The sequence below is a fragment of the Zonotrichia leucophrys genome, chromosome 1, assembly GCF_028769735.1.
Source record: "Zonotrichia leucophrys gambelii isolate GWCS_2022_RI chromosome 1, RI_Zleu_2.0, whole genome shotgun sequence".
NCBI classification, from domain to species: domain Eukaryota; kingdom Metazoa; phylum Chordata; class Aves; order Passeriformes; family Passerellidae; genus Zonotrichia; species Zonotrichia leucophrys.
Window position 1 is genome coordinate 115,131,005 of NC_088169.1, and position 16,235 is coordinate 115,147,239.

The window sequence follows — 16,235 nt, forward strand, 5'->3', positions numbered from 1 at the left end:
GAATGGCTCCCACTGCCAGAGGGCAGGGATGGATGGGAGATTGGGAATTGGGAATTCCTGGCTGTGAGGGAATCCCTTCAGGTCTGGTCCCTCAGGTCCCAAACCACAGCTGGGCTGTGACATCCCCTCTCCCAGAGGAGCCTCCAGCTGTGGGATCTGGCACCAGAGGATGCTTTATCACACCTTGTTTAGCACCCTCCCAAGACAAAACACATCCAAGTGAGGGTTTTCCTCATGGCCAGGCTTCCCAAGAGTGGGAATAATCCCTGCCTGGGACTGGCTCTGCACAGAGCTCAGTTCCTCCTGTGGCAGCACTGCACCTTTCCACCTCCCTGCTGTAAAACTGAGTTATTCTGAGCTCAGAACTGACGCCAAGTCAAGCTCCATCTGCTTCTACCACGGTAAAGACTCCTCTGAGGTCGCTCTGCTGAGCTGCCATGGCTCCCAGCTCAGGGTTTATTCTGGGCTGGGTGCAAGGCAGAGCTTTTGTGCTTTTTGAGTGCACAGCATCAGCAAGTGGGGAGGCTGGAGCAAGTAGAAAAGCACAACCATGACAGGAAGATCTCAGGAGATGCCTCTTCCCAAAGCCATTTTTTGCCACGTGGAATTTCCACAAGTTTCAGCAGAGTCAGAGAAGCATCCCACCCACACAATTTAATTCAGAGCTTGTTTTAAATTAAGCTGTTAAAAACTATCAAGAGGTGCAACGGCAGGATAAGAAGCGAATGCCACAGCAGCATTATCTCTGTACCCAACAAGAAACAGGATGACAAAGACTCAAGGAGTATTTCTGAGAGCAGAGAGGTTTTATGGAGAGCTGGAGGAGCAGGGAAGGCTGAGCAGCAGCACAGCAGGCAGGCAAGCAGGGATTCAGGAGTGGGATTTGCTCCAGAGACACAAATCACAGCCACCAGGAGCTGCGTGACAAATCCATTTGTGCTGGGCAAACAAGGACAGCCAAGCCAAGCCAAGGCTGCCCAAACCAGCAGCAGAGTCACTGACAGCTCAGAGGTGACGTGTCCCTGTCACTGTCACAGCACCTCGTGGGGAGCTCTGCTGCACCCCCAGCTCCTCCAGAGCCCAAATCAGCACTGACATTTCCAGAGATGCTAGAAATGCTGCATTTGGGCAGCCACCCATCCATGGGCTGGGCACCTGGAGAGGAGAAAGAGCCAAAGAGAGCTCAGAGCCCTTCCTGTGCCTAAAGGAGAGGAGAGCAACTGGGGACAAGGGATGGAGGGACAGGACACAGGAATGGCTTCCATGCCACAGGGCAGCGATGAGGTCAGGACTCGCCGAGCCAGCAGTGCAAGGTCCTGAACTGCCAGGAAAACACAAACCTGAGTGACACACAGAGCTCTGTCACTGCCCAGCCTGGCAGCAAACAAACCCACAGCACAGCAAAGACCTTGGGGAGATGACATCTCAAGAGGAAATTTCCTTTATTCTCACCTTTTAGCCTGGGTGGACTGATTACTTTGGGGACACTGGATATTCCCTTAGGGACTGGACCCTGATCAGCCTCAAACCAATTTTCACTTTATTCTGTGGCTTATTTGCACCAAGAACAGCTCACAGGTTGTCCTAAGGAGACCCACATTCAGTGTGAAACAGAACATTTTTGGAGAGCTGAGTGATGCTGTTGGTGTTCCACCCCCAGAGGGAGGTTATTCCTGGGATCTCCTGTGCTCAGCAAAGTGCCACTTCCAGATGGAAATCCAACACATCCCCTGCTCCCAAATCATTCACAGAGCACCCCCAGGGTTTGGGAACCAGGGCTGGGGGGAGCAGCAGGGGCAGGTTCAGCTGCCAACACCTCCATGTGCCAATGGCCAAAACCAGCTCAGACACCTCCACTCAGCCCCATAAAATCGGGATTTTACTGCTCTCCCATTCATCCATGGGATAAATGCCTCCTCCACACCCCTCAGGCACTGCAAGCAGGGAGCTGAGTGGGTTTGGAGAGCTCTGTTACATTCCCAGGGCACCAAAGCTCACTCAGGATGAACACAAACAACACTCATGGAATGGGTTTTAGCTGCAAAACACCCCAGATGATGAAGCTGTGTCACTGCAGCAGCAGCAGCAGCATTTTCCCATTGCCACCTCCACAGCCTGGTGGTCCCAAAGATGCTCTGGGAGCTGGGATTGTTGGCTCAGGATAAACCAGATCCCTGTGCCAAACACATCTCCCTGCAGAGCCCCCAGAGCTGTTCTGGGCAGGTCCAGCCAAAGCTGAAGGTGTTTCTGCTATCTGCTGAACGTCCATCACAGCAGGGAAATAAATAACAAATAATCACAAAACAAGGGCTCATCTTCGGGGTTTTGCACTGGGGAAAAGCTGCTGGAAAGGAAAAGGGAAGGAGGGAAACCACTACAGATTGCATTATTCCATTTCCTCAGAGGGCCTGTGCCAGTGATCATGGCAAAGAGTGACAACTAAAGCAGAGCAAAACTTCTGTAGTAAAATGCTGGAGCCAGGCAAAGGCTCCCAGCCAGCATTTCCAGACCCCCTCTCCCACCTCAGCCTGCACCACCCTCTAAAAACATCACAGTCAAAGGGGTTCTATCAGAAGGCAAAGGTGGATTAATGGGAACAAACCATAAGGAAGAAATCAATCTCCATGTCTGCCTTTCTGCAGCATCCAAGAGTTCACACCCTCACCTTGCCCTACCAAAGCAGTGCCATGTCCTTTATCTTTTTAAGTAACTAGAAAATACACCTATTTTCTTGGCCAAAACCACTGATGACTGCAAGAGAAAGAAGGATGATCCCAAATCTTTTCAAGACCTGACACTTTTCCTTTCAGAGCCATCATCAGAGCATCACCCTCAGTGATGTCACAATATCTGAGGACAAGTAAATTATTTCTTTGTGGTTCTCCAGTGTTTCTCCATTTAAAAGGCAGGATAAAAAGCTCAGTCCTTCCCTGTTCCCATGGAGAAACAGGAGGGAGATGGCACAAGCAAGAGCAAAGCTCCCAGAGCTCCAGGAAGACCATGGCAGACAGGTCCTAATTTGATTTTCCATCACTTTGGAGCTCTCTAAAAGCCAGACAAGTGGCAAACCCTTTTTCTCTCTTTTTGTCACATCTGTAAATGATGGGCAAAATGAAAAGATCAGAGTCTACAAATGGTTTCAGCTCTAGAAACCATTTGTAGACACCAAAGGAAAAAACTAGGAAAAAAAAAACCCCAAAAAACCAAAAAAAACAGGAAAAAAAAACAGGGAAAAAAAAACAGGGGAAAAAGAAAACAGGGGGAAAAAAACTAGGAAAAAAAAAACAGGGAAAAAAAAAACCCAGGGAAAAAAAAAAACAGGGAAAAAAAAAAACAAAACCAAAAAACCAGGGAAAAAAAAAACAGGAAAAAAAAAAACAGGGAAAAAAAAAAACGGGAAAAAAAAAAACAGGGAAAAAAACAGGGAAAAAAAAACAGGGAAAAAAAAACAGGGGAAAAAAAACAAGGAAAAAAAAACAGGGAAAAAAAAAGAAAAATAAAAGAAAAATATATAAATACAGCCCTCACATTGCACAGCAGGGAGAGGATTTATCACTGCTGGGACACAGGCCTTTCCCCACAGGCTGCCTTCCCCAATTGCCAATCCTCCCAGCTGGCAGGGAGCCCTGGGGGAATCCAGACACCTCAGCAGTCCCTGGACATCCACTCCCAGCATCATTTACTCCCAAGCTCAGCCACTTGCAGCAATATTTATTTTTGTAATCCCGGCCCCAGAGCTGTTCTCCACAGCTCTGCCATTTAGCAAGCATTAAAGCTGATGGGGCATGAGACACAACAGGGTTTTCCTCACAGCCCTGTCCAAGAGCTGACAGCCACAAGTCTTTTAGGCAGGATTTATTTCATACCTTTCCTTCACAGGACAAAAAAAAAAAAACCAAAAAACCAACATAAAAACAGGAAAAAAAAATGCAACAGCCTTTTGGAATCAAACATATGGGATCAGTCACCAAATGTGGGAGCAGAATATCTCATGAGCTTCAGGCAATGCTGAAACACAGCAACAAGTTTTAGGGTGGCCAGACAAAAGCAAGCAGGAGAAGACAAACTCCAGGCTGCCCCACAGTTCTATTTCAAAGCCAGCTTGAAGTTTCCAGAAAATCCCCTCTAAAAAGGAAGAATTGAGTCAGGGGTCCAGTTTGCAGCTCTCCATGTTAAAAGGAGATTTGAGGTCACTGCAACCCCTTCCCTTTGTGTTTTCTGGCTGTGGCTTTTAGACCAGGGAAATGTGGCAGTGCCTCAGTCCTGAGGGGCTGGAGCTGCCAAAAGCACCAAGGATGCTCCTTCTCCCCACCTGCACAGCCAACCAGACAGAACCATCAGCAGATCCAGCCTGGGAGACATCAGATGGCTTTGCTGGGTCAGGCACTGGAATTGCACAGCCCCAGGCCCTCCTGTTCCCTCTGATTTGAACTGCAGGCTGCTCTGGCACAGCCCAGGCAGAGGCACCGGGGGCTGACAAAGCCCATGAGCCGCTCACACAGCTGAGAGCAGCAAGTGCTGCTGGCTGGGAAACTGGGAACAGTTTGGGAGCTCCAGGGTCAGGCTGACCTTGGGCACAGCAGCAGGGAACAGCAACCAGTCCCAATTCTGTCCAAACCCATCTCTCAGCAGCTCCAGCAGGGCTGATTCTCCTCAGATTGAGCCCAGCTCAGGCTTGAAGAGGGACAGGACACAGGGAATGGTTTCCCATGGCCAGATGGGATTTTGGGAAGGAATTCCTGGCTGGGAGGGTGGCCAAGCCCTGGCACAGGGTGCAGGTGTGGCTGCCCCTGGATCCCTGGAAGTGTCCAATTCTCCACCACTTCACCCTTTGGCAGCTTCAACCCAATGTTTGCTCACCCTTGCAGAGGTCAGAGCCCTGAGGTGGTGCAGGAAATCTGTGCTCCCTGCACTGGTGTTCAATGGCTGCACAAAAACCTCAAGATATCCTTCTCTGAGCAAAGAGCAGCCTGGAGAGACGCAAGAATCCCTCAATTTAACTCACAGCATCCTTAAGTTTGGAAAACACCCCTAAGATTTGAAGTCCAACCTTCACCTTCGAGTCCAGCCAGTAACCTGACTGTGCCGGGTCCAGCACTAAACCACGTCCCCAGGTGCCACATCTGCAGTCCCCAAGTGCCACATCTGCACCTCTTTTTGGAGATGTGACACCTCCATCCAGCCTGTTCAACAGCCACCACCTCATTACCCTCACACAGAGCACACAACCAGCAGGCAGCTGCCCTGCACTTCACAAATCTCGATCCCAAAATTGGATCTGAAACCTTGCAGTTCACAAGCCTTGGTCCCAAAATTTAAAGAAAAAAACCCAAAAAACTGAAAAAACCTGATAACCAAACAAAAAAACCCACCAAAAACCCCAAAACCAAACAAAAAAACCAAAAAACCCCAACCTCCCCCAAAACCCCCAACGCCCCCAAAAAAACTCCAAAACAAAACAACCCACAAAAAACCCCAAAAAACTCCCAAAAAGATACCTCAAAAAAAAAAAAAAACCACCAAGAAAACCCAATCCTCCCCCAAAAAACCTCCAAATAAAACCCAACAAAAACTGCAAATAAAACCCCCAAAAAAACCCACAGGAAAAGTCAACCAAAAAAAAGCAAAAAAAAAAAAAAAACAAAAAAAAAAAAAAAAAAAAAAAAAAACAAAAAAAAAAAAACCCAAAACAAAAACCACAAACAACCCAAAAACAAAAAAGCCAACAAAAAGACCCCAAAAACAAAAAGAAACACCCCCCCCAAAAAAAAAAAAAAACAACAAAAAAAAGGGAAAAAACCCAAAAACTCCCAAAACTAAAGCAAAAAACACCCCAAAAAAACCAAAAAAGCACTTGAAAAAAACCCCAAAAATAAAAATAAACCCAAGAAAAGAAAAGAAAGGCACCCTGGAGGGGGACTTACAGAGCAGCAGCAGCAGCCCCAGCACAGTTGCTGCCTGGCTGTGGAGTGCTGAGGGAGCCCCATCCCCGAAGCCCTGCTGATATTCAGGTTTAATAGAGCTGATAAGGGCGAGCTGGAACAGCTCTTACGCACTGCAGGTTTTATCTGAGGCACAGCACACTTGTTACAGACCCTCTCTTATCAGCACTGCAAATATCAGCCCAGATAAGGGCAGGCACAAAATGCCTGGGAAGGTGCAGAGAGTGGAGCGGGCACGTTGGGGTTTGTGACTCCTTTGGCCTCAGCTGCCCTTGGTGCCCACCCCAAGCTCAACATCCAACCCCAAATCTGCTCCAGGAGAGCAGCAGAGCAGGATCCAAGCCAGGCTTTAGGATCTGTCCTTCCAGGGAACCCTGCAGGTGAGCTGCAAAGTTCAGGGAAATAAGGGAAAAGCCAATATTTCCCCCGAGCTGGGAGAGAAGAAGCCAAGAGAGCAAAGTGATTTCCTCACGGGTCCAGTACAGCTCAATATAACCAATTACCCCAGAAATTTGGATTTAAGGACTCTGTTGAACCCCTTCTGTCATGAGAGTGAGCTGAGCCTTTCAGAAACACAGAGGACACAAAAATTTAAGCTTATTGTGCTGTTAGAAGTGGATCTGTACCTGCTCATCACAGGGCAGCTCTGAAAGCCTGGACACCAGGTCAGGGCTTCCCAACAAGCCCCCAGGCTTCTCTCCTGAGCCATATTGTCACTCTGACCCTGGGGTGGCCATCACATCAGCTCCAGGAGGGATTTCCAGCCCAAAAGGCCCATCCAGTTTTGCCATGAACGAGCCAGCCTTCCTCCTGACACCCCAGAGCGTGCAGAGGAGCCGCCCCCTGCCCCAGGGGACACTGAGGCAGAGATTCCCTCCCAGAACCATTGCAGAACGATTCCCTGCAGCTGCTGGGGCTCAGCAAAGCCCAGCACAAGGCTTGGAGCTGAAACCTGCCCAGGTGCAGAGCCAGGGAAGGACAATCCCCTCCCACACTGCCCCATCCCTTAAGCCCACAAGCAGCTTTATTTATTTCCCTCGGCAGAGCACAAGTGTCCAGGAGCCCTGGCAGGGTTTGTGTTTGGGAATCACAGTGACCTTGTGAGGCACACAGGGCTCTCCCTGCCAGCCTCGGGCACACCAGAGCAGCTTTATCCCCACCACACCGACATCTCAGCATCTGCAGCTGTCTCACAGCACATTCCTTCAGCACTCAGCTCTCCCAGAGATCCAAATCCAAAAAACCCCAAACAAACACATCCCTACGCAGAGGAGACAGATTAGGGACCAGTTGTGATAAGGGAAAGCATCTCCAGCCGAGCTGTCAACCTTGCACTTTAAATCAGCCTTTTAATGAGGGCTGCGAGCTCTGTGCCTCTGGGTGATTAACTCCCAGCTAAGGAGGAGCTGAGCAGCTTCACTCTGACAGCAGATCCTGCCTCCATCCTGCACCCAGGCAAGCAGGAGATGATCCTGCAAGCTGCAGCCACCACCAACTGATGCTAAAAACCATGCAGGGAGGGGAAATCAGCCCAAAAACCAGAGCCTGCCACCACTCTGTATTCACAGAGCATCAGAAAGTGGGGTGGGAGCTGCCAGTCCCCAGCTCTAGGGCACAGGGGAAAAGGAGACAGCAATATCTGTATTTTTGGCAGGCATTTTGGTGTCTAAGAGCTGGAAAACAGGGATTACAAATCCAGTGTCCCAAGTGCAGAGCAATCCTTGATGATGAGTGTAATTTGCACGTGAACAGGAACACATCTAAAAATAGGTGTTTGAGAAGATCTCACCTCACCTCATGGCTTGATGAATTCCAGGGTTCCCAAATCCCCCAAATGCACAGATCTCAAGGACTGTTCAGGCATTACTGCTGTGCAGATCTCCAAGATCAACCATGGATGAGGAAATCCAAGCCCAAAATGCTTGAGAGAAACAGAGCAAATCACACCTGGACACCCAAAGCAGGACCCAGGAGCTGCCTCTTTGCTGGGCTTCAAACTGCAACGGGACTGACTGACAGTCTGAAATCTCACTGACAAGATTCCTGAAGAATTAGCAGGCAGATGGACACCAAAATTCCCCACAATATCTGCAAATAATCACTGTTTGATCAGGAAACTGCCTAAAAACCATCACCTACCTGACAGCCTTGAGGAATAATTTCTTTACAGGGCTGCTTCATGCAAGAAAGGAGAATGACAGAATCATCACAGAAAGGTTTGGGTAGGAAGGGGTCTTAAAAATCATCATTTTCCATGGGCAGGGACACCTTCCACTGGCCCAGGTTGCTCAGAGTAGTTGGGAAGAGAGACAGCCTGGATTTGAACAAACACTTCCCACCTTCTCCAAAAGAGCCTTTTCTTCCTCTGAGGAAGGTCAAGGGGTTGGATGACTCTTTGCTACACCAACAGCTGGGACATGCAGGAAATATTTTAATCCTAAGGAAAGCGTTAATTACCACTTGGCAAAAAAAAAAAGCACCAATCCAGACGACAAAATCCACCCAAATATCAGAGAGTGCCCTCAGCACAGGGGTAAACCCCTGTAAACAAACCTAAGCCCTCTCTGTCCATCCCAGGGACTGGGTTTAAGCTGTAACCTGGGAAGCCCCCAGCCCTATCCTGTCCCTTGGGGCAGCACTGAGGACACAGATCCCGGTTTTATCCCCATTCCCCAAGGTTTTACTGGGACAGGAGCCCTGCAGCCAGCACACGGGGCTGAGATGGGGTCACACACACAGGGACACCCCCAGGGCCACGTCCCTCCCTCCTGGCAAGGTCCAGCGCAATTTCACAGCACAGCAAGCCAGCCTTGAGCCTCAAATCCTCCCCAAGCTCTTAAGTGCCCTGCTCGGGATTAGCTCTGCTTCCCAAGAATGCTGTGGAACACCCTGAGCATCCCCTGGCACCGTCAGGCGCCAATTCCCAAGTCAGGAAATGGAATGCATTTTGTTTTGCTGCAGTTCTGCAGAACACTGACTTGATTTTAGACTTGATTTATGATTAGGTGACTGTCAGCTCAAGAGATTCATCAATACCAGCTAAGTGGCCCAAATATAATCTCCCAGAGTGGCTCAGGAGAACACGCGGATGGATGTTGGAGGGTACAACCAGTCCATTACATCTTTTTAAAGGCTACACCCAAAAATACCTCTTAGAGGAAACTCTGGGTTTCACCTTGGACTATTTCAGTCACATCCAAGCTGCTTTCCCTGGGCAAACGTGAGCCTGGAACTCAGCACAGCTAAAAACAGCCAAGGACCAGAATATTTCTGCTCTGTGCATTTCACCTCGGGCTGGGGGAGGGACAAAGTTTCATTTCACCTCAGCGAGGAGGAAAGGGAAGCAAAACACAGGGGCCAGGCATTTATGAAGCGGTTTTACAAGTTGCAGCAGGATTTAAAGTAAATAAATAAAAAAAAATCAAAGGCAAGCTGACATCTAAGGGGGAAAGTGGGAGAGAAAAAGCTGCTGTGGCACAGCACCACGTGGTGAAACTCTGAAAGTGAAACAGATTCTCCTGAGCATTCCCAGCCAGCAAGAGAACAAACTCACAGTCCATCACCGCCAGGATCCAGCAGCCCGGAGCCCCAGCTCCTCATGGAAACTGTGGCTCCAGCACAGAGAGGGATGCAGGGAGGGCTCAGGTCTGTCAGGACTAAGGAATTACACTAAAACCAGTCCAGGCTCTTCCCAAGGAGGAGATTAACCACCAGCAGGGCTCTGCACAGATGGGGATGGTGCCCAGATTTGTGCAGCACCCCAGGAATGGTGCGATTTCCCCCTCTCCTATCCCCAGTTCATCCTTCATCCAGCAGGGAGGAAAAAGGAAATAAAACCAGCTCAAGAGTCACACCCACAAAAAACAGTCCAAAAAAGAAACATTTTCATTTTCACTTTTCATCATCAGGACCAATCCTGCCCAAGGACCAGGAGAACAACAAAACAGACAGAGCTCTATCCCAACCTGAGATGGATTCCAAATGTGGAAACATGGAATGCATGGAGGCACGGACACAAAAACCTTCCCAGCTGCCACCCCAGAAGCTCCTTGTTTGAACACTCTGTACCTTGAAGCCACTCCTTGGCAGAAACCTTCTACAAATATTTAATTGCATATAAAAAATAAAACCTTTTTTTTGTTGTTTGTCAGGCTATTGAGCAACGACAGACTATTGCACCAAATATTCAGGCAGTTGTCCTGCCAGTATCTGTGGGTACTTCTGGAGGAAGTGGAGAGAACACAGTGGTTTGCTAAAGAGGAAAAAGCAGCAGAGCCAAACACCAATGTGCAGCAATTTAATATTTTTTTTTAAAAGTCAAGACGTGCATTGAAGTAGCTGTATCTAATCACTGTTCATAGAGGGGCGGGCAGGCAAAGGCAACTGCCATAAAGTATTTCAAACCCCTTTTCCCAGCACCATGCTCAGAGAGTTCCTGCAAGGGGCTGCAGGCACCAGGAGCAGGGTGGAGGGGGATATTTGGTGTGGGAAGAAGGGAGGGGGATGAGGAGCCTGGCTCCTAAACTGGAACTGCTCTGAGGAGGTGGCAGCCCCTGCGCTCCTCAGCAGGGCCAGGGAACGGGCTCCTCGGTGTGACACTGCCCTCTCCTGAGCACGGCCACTGCTCAGCCCAGCCCTGCCCTCAACAGGGACTCTGGGCAGCCCTGAAACGCCCTGCAATAGATTAATAAAATAAAACACCACTCACCCACGGCAGCTCCAGCAGAACCCGCAGCAGGACAAGACTCAATTACCCCATACTGAGCTCGTTGGAGCCTAATTAGCAGCGGCTGCAGCCTAATGAAGCAAAGTGGCTGCCAGGTGGGTCCCATCTCTTCATCTCAGAGGGTGCAACTGGAGGAGCTTTAAGGTCCTTTCCAACCCAAACCATCCCACAAATATCATCGTGAAGGTGCAAAGCATCTCAGGAACGGAAGCACAACCTCTGTGGGTGCTTCATCTCAACAAAAAGGAGATTAAATCCTGCACTGCAGACTCCAAGGAAAGCGTGTTCCTACCCCACTGTGTTTGCAGGAAAGCCCTGAGTGCCCCTCCAGGTCCAGCCCCACCTTCCCCACCTTCCCTGAGCTGCACCAGGGAATTTCAAAGGTACAATCATTGCCTTTTATCTTCACCCTCGCGAAGACTCACAGAGCAAGTCAAAGGACAATATTCCCCCCAGGTGTGTCTGGTTAAAGGGCACCCAGACCTCACTTCCACCACCTGTGAGCATCAAAGTGCCTCTGACACAAATCAGGGTGAAGGAGCCACCTGCTCCCTGCATCTTTAACCTCCAACTACAACAGCCCTTGCACCTGGTTGTTACTCCAACCCACATGTTAAAAACCCACAAAAAACACCCCTAAATACACTGATTTTGGCAAGGTGACTTTAAGGCAGTTACTTGAATCAAATACACCTGGGTACACAGTTAATGGGTAAAAGTACAACAAAGGGCTGTCCCTTCACAGCTGGTTCTGTGTCTCGTTATAACCTTCCTGATTTATCAAGCAATTTATTGCCTTGCTAAAAACCAGACCCTTTGTCATTAATTCTGAGCCAGCACTTTCTGAATGTACAACGTGACACCAAATCAATTGATCTGACCAAGACTCATTCTCCTTCCAAGACAAACACCGGTCGTGCTTTGCTGAATTCATGGCAGGGAAAAGTGTAACAAGCAGAACACGCTCATTTAGTAAAAAAAGTACAGCTTGACAGAGACACCCACTCTAAAATTAACTCTGCCATCAAAGCAGAGCTTGTATTTGCCTCTGAAGAAGCACCTCCTAAATCACAGAGAAATATTCTGCAGCTCCACATTGCTGGGGTAGCAGCGTGAAGATGTTTCAAAGCTTGGCAGAGGAGGAGATGTTAAAATAACAGGCTTTAAGGAGTCAGGATGCATCACTGCTCAGGTGGATAAAGGCTGGCTAATGAATTAATGGACCATTTTCCATAGCAAGCTGATGAGGAAAATGGACACGCCAGACAAAATGCGAGGCAGGAAATCCATTTACCTCAGCTTTTCCCCGGCCACACCTGCCAAGTGTAAGCTGGCAATTTGTGAGGGGGAAAGAAGGGAGAAGGCTGTTATCCTGCATGGGTGATCCAAACCCCAAAAAAGCTCTTTAAGAAGCAGCACCACTCTGACTTGTACTTGCTAATCAGCAGCAATCTAAATTTCCTGGCAGCTGGAGCATCCTGAGGAGACTCCAGCACCCGGGATTTATGTTATGTTCTCCGTGTACAATGTAACTTTCTAATGGAGAAAAATCCACACGGGCTCCTTCCTACCGGGACAAAGAGCCAGCAAAGAGAACCATAATTCATTATTTTTTAAGTTCCACATGCAGTATGGCTCTGCCTGTTCCTGACATCTATCCCTAATCCCTCTCCAGCCCCAAAATAACCCTTAAGCCAACACGATTACACACAGCAAGAGCGGCTGGAAGGACCCAGCCCTACAATCCCGGAGCACGGCGAGTTCCACACAGCCAGGTTTTTCCTGGCTGGAGAATCCCCATTTCCATCTCGCCAGGGGTGAAATTTCACAGCTTCCACACCAGGAATTGCTCCAGCAGCCCTTTTCCAGAGCAGGGCTCACATGCCGACTGCAACTCCTCCATGCCCAGTTTTCCGGGCGGGGAACGGACAGGACGTGGGTGAGGGTTTCAATAAAACAGCAACGAGACGATTTTCCCTCTCTATTTTCCCTCAATTACTCTTTTTTTTTTTTGCATTAGTTTCTTTGTCAAGCATCAAGAGAAAGTGACACCCTCTTATATTCACCATTTTTCACCCTCCCTGCTCAGTGCTCGCTGGAAATTTGGGGTCTTGAAGCTGCCGGGGAATGTCACCAGGACATCCCTGAGCATCCTCAGGGAGCTGGATGGGCACTGAGCGCTCCTCCAGCTGGACCAGCAACAACAAATAAATCAATCCCTCTCGGGATTGTGCTGCCTCAGGATTTTACAGCTCCGGACAGCAGCGGTGCGAAGCCCTGGAACGGCGGGACGCTGCAGATCCATCACCTCACACGGAACCGGAGCGCTCCCTGCTAAACAGGCAGGGCCCGAAGGGGAGCAGCGCTCTCCGGATCCACACCCGGACACTTCGGGATCCCGGGGACCGGAGGGGGCTCCCCGGGTGGGTGCACATCCCACATCCCACATTCCCAGCACCGGGAGCCGCCGCTCGCATCCCCAACTTGGCTCGGGATGCTGAGGGTGGGGTGGGGAGGGGGCACGGAAACACAAACACCTTTGGGGGCAAAGCGCACACCTTTGGGGGCAAAGCGCACACCTTTGGGGGCAAAGCACACACCTTTTGGGCAAAGCGCACACCTTTGGGGGCAAAGCGCACACCTTTCGGGCAAAGCAGCGCGGCTCCGCACCCCGCAGCAGCTCCTGGGGGTGCCGCCAGCCCGGCAGCGCTGTCCCAGCCGCAGCCGCTCAGCATCCCCGCAGCCCTCCCTGCCCTCCCCGTTACCTGCAGCCGCCGGCAGATCCGCCAGGTTGCCGAGCCCCGGGAAAGGGCAGCCCGGCCCCGGCGGCGGGGCAGTGCCAGGGCCGGCAGCGAAGGGCGCAGGGACGGCGCTGGCACGGCCGCGGCCCCGCAGCCCGGCTCGGCTCGGCTCGGGAGCGGGGCGGGCGCTGGGCCGGGCTCGGCTCCGCCCCGGGCGGCGCGGGAGGAGCGCAGGGACGGCGGCAGCAGCAGGAGAAGGAGGAGGAGGAGAAGAAAAGGAAGCTGCACCCAAGCGTGCGGAGTTCTTCTCTTTAGGGCTGCGAGCGAACCCCCACCAGAACTGCGAGTTCCGATTTTGGGGGGCCAGGGAAATGTTGGAGCAGCCCTTGGCGCTGTGCCGGGGATTTGGGAATGCTGAGCCCCTAAAGGGCAGCGAGCACCCCGGAATCACAGAATGGGTTGGGACGGAAGGGAACTTAAGGATCATCTCATTCCAGCCCCCCTTTCCACTGTCCCGGGTTGTTCCAAGCCCGTCCAGCCTGGCGTTGGACACTTGCAGGGATGGGGCAGGAGGGATGTTCTGTGTTCCCCCCAGCTGAATAAAAAAGGATCAGGTGCAGGTTTGGGCTGTGCAGCCTCCTGATTTCTCCCCACCTTTCCAACTCGCCCTTCATTTTCTCTACCCCTTTATCAGCTCACCTGGTCCTGCGTTAGATCCTGAACTCCCAACTGTGCAGGTGGACCTGATCTCCACACTGAGGCCACCCTGCTGTGGCATTTTGGGAAGGATGAGTGTTCTGTTGGACCTACACCATGCTCAGGACTTGTTTTCCTCACACTGCAGCAGCGCACGTTATTTGGGATGAGAAGGATGCCCAAGCCTGCCCAGCTCTGTGGCCAAAACTCAGCTGTGTCCTGGCTGTGAATCCTTTGCCCTTCTTGATGCAAGGTGACAAAACACTTGGCTGACAGCAACAGATTCATTTTTTTCCCTGCAAATTGGCCATTTCCCACTTTTTTGGCCCAGCCCTGAAGTAGACTGATCCAAGCAGAGCTAAAGGAAGGGATGTGCTGTCAAAATAACAAGCAAGCACAAGCCAAATGCCAGACTCCTCTTCACTGAGGCAGACTAAGCTGAGAGGTCGCTGGCAACTGGCACTTTTCCTTGGAGAAACAGAAATAATCCTGCAGCACCCAGCAGTAGGGAAAGACTGGAGGTGAAAAATGAGAATTTAGACTCCGATCCAAGCAAGGAGCAGCACAGCAGAGGAGCTGTGGGGTTGAGGTACAGGCAGCTGTCCTGGCAGCCCTTTGCCAAGTGCTTCTCCTTCCAGCACTGCTGACAGGAGAGATTGCAGAATCACAAGCCTGAGAGCTGTGATGACCTTAAATCCTGATGAAAATCTCTCCTGTGGGAGCATTTTATTTGCTGCCTGGTTTAGGATGTGTTTTCCTGCAGGCTTGGGGTGGATGTACAGGAGGGGACGGGACAGATGCAGATATTCCAAGGCAATAATAAAGTCTGGTGCCTTTGCCAAACTTCAAACATCCTTGGTTTTGTGCCTAAGGATTGCCTTTTAACTTCAGCAGAAAGAGTTCAGCCCTTTGTAAGATCAAGGGGAAAATCTTTTTTTCTGGCACCAAGAGGAAATACTCTTCAAACTCGTGAGGTTCCAGAAATCCTGCAGATGCTCGCAGCACCAGCCAGTCAGTTCCTCACAGCATCCATTTGCTGAGGAAAATGCCTCTGAAAAGAGACAGAGTTTGCACATTTCCAGAATATTTCTGTGACTTGGCCAGTTGAATCTGACACAGGATCCTGCCAGGATGCAGGGCTGGGGAGGGATTTGTTCTGCAGCCACTCCAAGCAGCTGTGAGCACAAGGACAAAGCAAATATACACACAAGGACCACCTTTGCCCCCTGAAAGCCGCACTTTGGCTGCTTAGGGCCGGGCAGTTTCAAAGAAAAGCCACTGAAGGAAACTGAGCATGAATTTCCATGCAGCCTCTAGGAAAACAGATGCAGTTCAGGACAGGGAAGGTTGGTTTCAGATTTATAAGCTCCTTGTCCCATGCTGAGAGCCCTGAATGCTCAAAGCTACTTTAAATATCTCCCTTTGGCATGGGAGGGAATTCTGCTGGGCTCATTCCTCACACTTCCACCAGCTTCACTTCCAAAGGATGCAGCTGTAAAGGGCTCCCGAAAACCCCTGGTGACACTCCCTGTGTGTGACTCCCTGTTTGAGCTGCTCCTTCAGGACCTGGCTCAGCTCTAAACCAGGCTGAGTTTCAGCATTTCATGCCACATCCTGAAAGTGTTTTGTTACATGCTCATGGAAGGGAGAATCCCTCCAGAAGGGACATTTCTGTTTCCTGGCAGCTCAGAGGGGCATCAAGGCAAATGCTCACAGGAGTCTCTGCTCTGGTCTTTGGTTGGGATGAAGGGGGAGGGAGATGCTGCAGGTTCCTCCAAGAGTGGGATCAGGAGGAATGGGAATGGGCACCAGCCTCCTCCAATAAAAAAGTACTGTTCTATCCCCTCTGTGGGCAGAAAAAATCCCGGCTGGGGCAGCCCTGGAGCAGCCCGGGCAGGGAAGGAAGCGAGCAGAGGGACACAGCATTGTTCTGCCCCTGCAGCTCCTGGGGAATGCAGGGCAAACAGGAGGGAGCTCCGTGCTTTCCTGTGTTTGTGCTGCCAGTGTTTTCATTAAGGTCCATTTTCCTACCTCTTTCTGCAAGGCCTTTGTGCCTTTAATAAGTGCAAGGAAGGTGTTGATTGTAAGCGTCCCCTCAGGCATAATTATTTTACCATAATAGCATTTACA

General features: G+C 50.4%; 1 protein-coding gene across 4 annotated transcripts in view; it reads right to left on the reverse strand.

Moving 5' to 3' along the window:
* GDPD5 (glycerophosphodiester phosphodiesterase domain containing 5) overlaps window positions 1-13,585 on the reverse strand; it is a 101,485-nt gene extending 87,900 nt beyond the window's left edge. For 3 of the 4 annotated variants that reach the window (XR_010442294.1, XM_064728292.1, XM_064728260.1), the window contains exon 1: window positions 13,434-13,585. The gene's annotated coding sequence lies outside the window, so the exon portion shown is untranslated. Of the gene's footprint in view, window positions 1-10,650; window positions 10,765-13,433 lie in introns of those variants that run through there. The other variant, XM_064728282.1, reaches the window with a different exon arrangement.
* Window positions 13,586-16,235: the final 2,650 nt, after the last annotated feature.